General features: G+C 23.2%; 1 long non-coding RNA gene across 1 annotated transcript; it reads right to left on the bottom strand.

The window, feature by feature from the left end:
- Positions 1 to 6,378: 6,378 nt before the first annotated feature.
- Positions 6,379 to 7,614, bottom strand: LOC122513843. The gene is made up of 2 exons (XR_006302901.1): positions 6,910 to 7,614; positions 6,379 to 6,456 (listed from the first exon to the last, which is right to left on the bottom strand). It is a non-coding gene; the product is annotated as an uncharacterized LOC122513843 (long non-coding RNA).
- Positions 7,615 to 8,007: the final 393 nt, after the last annotated feature.

Below are 8,007 nucleotides of genomic sequence, written 5' to 3'. Positions count from 1 at the left end.
CACCTGTTTTCATACTTTTTACAAAAACTTGTACACATCTCCTCGTGTATTTAATATCAATTATCGATAAGGGGAAATAATAATACTTGAACGTTACGTTCTATATATCCATTCGTGTTAGTATTTTTGTATGAATTTTTTATAAAAAAAAAACCTTTAAATGTAGCTGTAATAAATGGGCCAATTAGAATACGCAATGAAGTTAAATCGTAAAAATTTGTTTCCTCCTATCGTAGCAGTTTATTCGAAACATTGCTCACACAATGTCCTCGAGTGGTCTGGCATACTTTAATCAACATTTTCTTCTTTCAAATCGTTTATTAAAATTTCTAATACGTATTCGTCCAAATCAAAGCTCAAATGAACAATTGTTTTTACTTTGTACGGTAACTGTTTGCGTATCACCAATGATATTACAGCAGGTAAACGGTATCCACAATCGATGAGTAAAACACGGGATTTATTATAGTTTGTTTTTTTATTTTATCAATTTTTTTTTAATTCCTTTTTACTTTTAACTTTATTTTTTCGAAATGCATTTGTAACAATTATTACAGTTTTATCAACTTTTCACGTCGAACTACGATCTGCAATCGGCTGTAAAAATTTTGGAAACAATGATACCCGGATTATTTGTCGTCTATTGTTATTTTAACGTTTACTTTGGTTTACTAACAGTTCGTATTATTTTATCTTGAACATTACTTTATCTTTTAACTTTCATATTAGAACAAAAAATATATATAAAAGAAATAAATAAAAAAAAAAAATGAAATCAAACAAAGAAATTATTTAATTACGTAGAAAATATGTGTGTGTCATTTTTAAGATGAAATTATTATACGTCCATTTTAAACTCGATTACGAATTGTTGGCCGACGAGGACGAATTAAATATTATGAAACAGTATACGAAACAAAGCAAATTGTATGTCTATCTTATAATTGGTAAGCAAACAAAAATTTATGTACAAAAAAAAAAGAAAAATAAATAAATTAACTTTAAAAATAACACAATATATATATTCGTTGCGATAATTTATATTTGCGTAATTGTTTTTTTTTTCTTTTCCATTTTTACAGTACTCATAAATCTTTATATTATTTCAATAACGTTTCCAAGTATAATAAATGTTTTTCTCTATATGTCTGGATCGTGGGACGATATTAATTTAACATTACCGTTTCCTGTTAATAATGTTTTAAACGAAGGATTGGCATATTATAGTTTGCTTATTTATCAAACGTTAGCATTATTTATTGTAGGAGTAATTGGTAGTATATGTTATTCAATGTATTGGGTAATGATACAACACGTATGCAGTCAATTTAGTGTTATAATGTAAGTTTATTTTACATTAATATTTAATATATAATATATAAAATAAATAAAAAAGTATTTTTTAAAATTGTATCCTTTTTTTTAATAATAATAATTTATTAATTTCAGATGGAAAATGCAACAACCGTTTAAGAATGATCACAGACGTATAGAAAATAATTGGTCTAGTGGCACAATTGAGGAGGAATGGAATTGGATGATTGACCTAATCCAATGTTATACCAGAGTCACCGAGTTAGTAGAAAATGATTTTTTAATTAAATTAATTTGTTACTATTATATTAGTTTTTTTTATTTATCACTCTTAACAAGTTTTGTCAAATATTTTTGTTTGATATTATTATAATTGACAAATTTAATAAATATCAGATATAGTTTAATATAAAAAAAGTATTTAATTTATAAAATTATTTTTTTTTTTCAAATTTCATTCGTTTCGATATTTCTTATTACGTTTTGCATTAGCATCGGTAATGAAAAATATTAAAATATAATATTATTTTTATTTATTAATATAATGATATTTTTTTTTTTTAAGGCTCATTGATTTGATAAATGATTATTGCAAGATGTCTTATCTAATTGCAGTTTCAATTTCAATGCTACTAGTTTTTTTCAATTTCTTATACGTAAGTAATTCACCTATAATAAATAAAATAAAACTATAGATTTTATATATATAGCGTATGTTTAAATAAATCTTTCAAATTATGCACAAATTTTGTTTTCTTTTTTTGTAATTATTATATTATTATTATGTTCTTTACTTTTATAGATGTTTCAATTATCAACGGTATTGCAAAGTGCTAATGATACAATTAACTGTTGCATTTACATGGCTGGATCAATTTCTACGATTTATATTAGCTTTTATGTTGGACAATTGGTCATTGATCATAGCAATGATGCTTTCGTAGAAATGTAAGATTTTTGCTATAAATCTTATTAATATATAAATAAATAAATAAATAAATAAATATTTTTTTAATATTCAATCTAAAGTATTTAGAATATGATTTTATATATAAAAATAGAAAATTAATTACATAAATAGTTTAGACGATAAGAAGAAATAAAAAAAAAGATATTATTTTTTAGGCGTCAGATTCCATTTTACATGCTTTCTATAAAAACACAAAAATTGTTATTATTCTTGTTAACGAGATCAATGATACAATCTGAAATTTCAATTGGTGGTATATATGTAGCATCCCATGAAACTTTTGCTGGAGTAAGCAAACATAAATAAGTATTTTTTTTCTTCTAATCACTTTTACAAATATTCCTGATGTTTCAAACAATTTTGTTGTTTTAGTTAATACAAAAAGCATTCTCATTTGCTACGGTTTATTACAGCATGTTATAAACCTAAAGGATTTTACGATGATGGAAATATATATTACACCGATTAATGTATGTTATAAAAATTTAAATTCTTCTGGAAAGAATATATAACACTTATTTGTATTTAGATATACGATTTACGATCGTTCATAGTATAAAGTTAAATAATATTGCTTATCAAAAATATCATTAGTTGTTCTTCTAATCGTATTTCTTTTTTTTTGTTTTCTTTTTTAATTATCCTACTATTAGCACTTATTTTTATTTCATTTTACTACAAAAGATATCTTCATTACACGTGAGAGATTTTGATTTGATTTTATTTATTTTTATTAATTATTTCTAACACTCGTGTATTACTTTTATTACGTTCCGCAAATTTATTATTACAAATAATCTATAAAGAATTATTTATTTTAGCTAAAAAAAAAAAACAAAAAACTTTGTTTGTCTCTTTCCCCAATAAAAATAAAACATACACACATAAAACATTTTTATATATGGACACCCAACTTGTAAATATTATAACATATTATAATACATCTTATATCGAAATTTTATTCCATTATTTATTTTTTGTTAAAAATTATTTTCATATATTTTATTTATCAATTGTTTTTTATATTTTTCACAAATATACAACCGCACGATTTTTTAAATTGTCGATAAAATTGTTAGAGATTTGCACTTATTCGAACAAATGGTACTGTTTTTTATCAAGCAAGTGTCCTTTATGGTGGTCGAACGTTAACTGAGAAAGAATTGCAATAAATAAACCCTTTCTGCGCATGTTTTTCATATCGAAAAATATAAGGTAAAACTCCCCTCTTTTAATTGGTGAGAACGACCACCTGTTTTCACGCTTATAAAAAACTTCACTGTGTACTTTGGGTGAAGTTTATCCGAAGTATAATTTTTCAAAAGGGGAGGGAAGAACATTTTTTTAGCATTACTTTCTATCGATTGGACAATAATTATGAAACTCTATTTTTATATAAATAATTTACAATATGTTTTACGAATTGTAATAGAGAGTAATTAGAATACGTAATAAAGTAGAAAGGTGAAATTTGTTCCACTTCTCTGTTGTATTTGTTAGATACTCGACGATGTCTGTAAAAGGTCTGACATACTTCGAACAACACTTTTATTTCTCAAATGTATTAGTTAAATTTTTTCTACGTATTAGTCCTAATCAAAGCTCTTATAGTGTTTTGTGTATATTTTGTGGGTTATGTATATATTTAATACCATGCATAATGCATCAGGTAAAAGAAATTGTTTTTTTAATAAACAAGTGATTGTATACTACACATAACTATTGCAGTTCAAATATTATTTTATTAAATTTGTATTTTAAATAGTATTTTCAATATTTTCTAAATATACGAATAGACATTTGATTCGTCAATGCTTTGGTTTATCATTTAATATATTGAAGTAATTTGTTTTTTATTTTCTTTCCTTGTTAGGATATAGTATTTTACGATATCGTATCGAATATTAAAACATACTTCATTTTATTTCATGGTTTTCTTTTTTTTTTTCATCAAGAGGACCTTTAATTTAAATTAAATTATTTTAATTTGTCTCGTAATTATTTTTTAAAGTATTTATGACTTACTTAGTAAAAAATCAAAATGAATATTATTAGATCTTACTCTTCTTTTCTTTTTTATTTATTTCTATGCAAAAGAAGAAAATATGGAAAAATGTGTAGTTATAAAATAATCAATGAATAATTATAATTTATTATAAAACGGTTCTTAAATTTCAGTAATAAACGTTATATTATATTTAAGTTATCATCTATGTATTAGACACTTTTAGAACAAATAATAATAAAAGTAGTGGGTTAAATTTGAAAACAAAAAAAAAAGGACAAAAACAAACAAGCAAATTTAACGATTTTATAATAGTATTATCAGATTTACGTGTCATATGTGAATGTGGACTCTTCTATCAAAGTTATTCAATCAATGTTGCCAGTTTTGTATTTTCTTATTGTTTATTACAAACTTTACGCGAGCCTTCATACGGTTTGTATTGTTTATAAATTAACGCTTCTTTTATTTTGTTTTTTTTTTTCTTACAAATGTTTCCAACGCAAAGATAGTTTTTAATTTGTGTTTTTCGTTGTTTTTTTTTTCTTTTTTAGGCTAAACTATTATTGGCTCACATAAAAATTGATTACGAGTTAGTGACTGATAATGAAGAAATTCAAATAATGGAAAAATACACTAATCAGAGTAAATATTATAGTTATATTATCGTTGGTAAGTAGAATTAAAAATAAACATAAGATTAAAAATATAAAACGTTATTAAATAATTGGTATTACATAATTGTTGCAGCTTTTGCTTTTATATTTGGAGGTGTAATGATATCACCAAGTATTTTGAGCATAATCTTATACATGTTCGGAACAACGGATGATGGTCATTTGATATTACCATTACCCGTTAACAATGTTGTACACTCAGGATTTTTATATTATAGTTGGCTTATTTACCAGATAATAGGGATCTTTCTGGTATTATCACTAATCGTTGTTTTTAGTCCATTTTCTTGGGTTATGATACAACACATATGTGGTCAGTTTCGGATCTTGACGTAGGTGTTTTTTTATATATTATTGTGCATATAATTATATTTTTTATTTTATATATATATATTATTTAATTATTATTTTTCAATGGCATTAAATTTTTTCAACGATATTTGTAATATTGCATTTTACCGTTTATTATTTCGTAAATATAAGTTAGAATTTTTATACCTGTTGTAGATTATACATACATGAACCATTTGCGAATAATCAAAAACATATACAAAAAGTTTGGCTTAATAGAACATACATTGATGAAAAGAACTGGATGGTCGGAATAATACAATTTTATACAAGAATCACAAAGTTTGTTTGCATTGTATTTTTATTAGATAATAATTGATTAAGCTCATATATCATTTTTTATTCTATTATTTTTATTTTGTTTCAATCTTTTAATTATATTTATTGCACGTGCAATTTATTTAAGGAATTTTTTATACTTGAAAAATTGTTATTTTTAAACTAAAAGAATAATAAAAATTAATTCTGTTATTTATCTTTATTTATCTGTTCGATTTCAATTTAGATTTGATTATTAATTTTTAACTATTACCTTAATAATCATACTTACTATGAAAATATTTTTAAATTATTTTTCTTTACGCGTATTTTACAAGATATATATATAATAGAAAAATAGAAAAATGAAATATTTAAATGAGACTTTTTATAAAAATAGATATTTACATATATTACAAAATACCATAAGTATTATTAAATTGTTTATATTCTACCATAATCAATATCTCTTGTTTGTTTTCTTTAAGGTTCGTTGAAATATATAAAAAAATAACTAAAACCAATTACTTAATCATTGTATTTATCTCAATGGTAAATCTTCTTTTAGATTTTCTACGTGTGAGTAAAAAATTTTGACAAAAAAAAAATAAAAAAAAAAAATAAGAATTAATATTATTACAACTGTTTATTATGATTTATAATGTTAAAAACTTTCTGTATTAATGAAAAAAATTTGTTATTTAATAATATATACAATTATTTTCATGATTTTATATTTCTATTGTAGATACTTAATATATCTTCCATCATTGATAATTTAAGGATAGTAATTGAATGCGTAATTCATTTGGTAGCGTCATTATTTATTACATATGTTACTTTTTATACTGGACAAATGCTTATAAATCATAGCGATGACACTGTAAAAGAATTGTGAGATCATATATTATATAATTGAATGTGAAATAAAATTGTTTTTTTATCTAACTATTTTTTATGAACAAAATAATTTCGTTCTTGTTTTTTTCCTTTTTCAGATGCAATATTCCATTTTGCGATCTTTCGATAAAAACTCAGAAATTACTATTATTTGTATTAACGAGGAGCATGAAACATTGTGAACTTTCGATAGGTGGTATATTTGTTGCAAATCTCGAAATATTTTCTGATGTAAGTATTATAAATTATTTATTAGAAAATTTCTAACATTTTATAAGAATTTACATTTGTTTCAGTTATTGCAAAAAGCATTTTCCTTCGCTATGGTTTTTTACAGTTTGTTATAAACCGAGGCGTAACAGTAGAAATACTGTGACATATTTGTTCGTACTATAAAATTTTATTTTAATTACTAATTAAATTATTGTACTTACTTGTATCGCATATTAGTATTGTAAATATATTACAGGTACTTTTTATGAATCCAAAAGTTGATAAGTTTATTTTATTTAATTACGAAAACATTTTCTAAATCTAATTTTCTAACAAAAATTTACTTTGACTAGTATTGGTTTTTATCAAGCAAGTGTTCTTTATGATGGTCGAACGTTAACTGAGAAAGAATTGCAATCAATAAACCCTTTCTGCGCATGTTTTTCATATCGAAAAATATAAGTTTTTTATTTCCTCTTTGAATTGTTGGGAAATACCAGGTGTATTCACGCTTATAAAAAAAAAAAACAACTTTACCTTTCTTTGTATTATTCGAACTATAATTTGTCAAAAGGGGTGGCAATATTTTAACGTTGCAATCGATAGATTGCAATCATTGTCGTACTATTTTCGTATGAATAATTTACAATACGTTTTACAAACTGTAATAGAAGGATAATTAGAATACATAATGAAGAAGAGGGGATGAAATTTGTTCCACTTCTTTGTTGTACTTGTTAGATACTTGACCATGTCTCTAAGAGGTCTGACATACTTTCAACAACACTTTTTTTTCTCTAACAAATTCGTTAGATTTCTGATACGAATTTTTCCTGATCAAAATCCTAATGGACAACTGTCCTTACTTTGTTCGTTAATTATTTATTTATTACCATTAATTGCGCATCAGGTAAATTTATCTTTTTTCATTAAATTAGTAATTTTCTATTACTTAACAATATATAATTGATAATATATAATTATAATTGACTTGTATGAAATAATAAAAGTTTTAAATAAAAAATGTGTGTGTGTGTGCGTGTTTATTAATCAATTAGTGTTATTTTATACATCAACAAATATATTAAGATACAATCTGACAATAAAATTAAATTTTAGGGCAGAGATTTTTTTTATACAAAAATTAATTTTATAAATGTATATATTAAAAATCAATTTCTTATTTCTATTTGTTTATTTAATTATTTGATAATATTTTCTAGATTGTATATTTTATTCTTTTGCTATTATATCGTTTTATAAAAATATATATTTATCCGATTTTTGCACAGATTACTTCAATCTTTGATTTATTAATA

Source organism: Polistes fuscatus, unplaced genomic scaffold (genome assembly GCF_010416935.1).
Source record: "Polistes fuscatus isolate 324 unplaced genomic scaffold, CU_Pfus_HIC Scaffold13, whole genome shotgun sequence".
Classification (NCBI taxonomy): Eukaryota; Metazoa; Arthropoda; class Insecta; order Hymenoptera; family Vespidae; genus Polistes; species Polistes fuscatus.
Note: the sequence above shows the minus strand (reverse complement) of the source record. Positions and strands in the feature narration are given on the sequence as shown.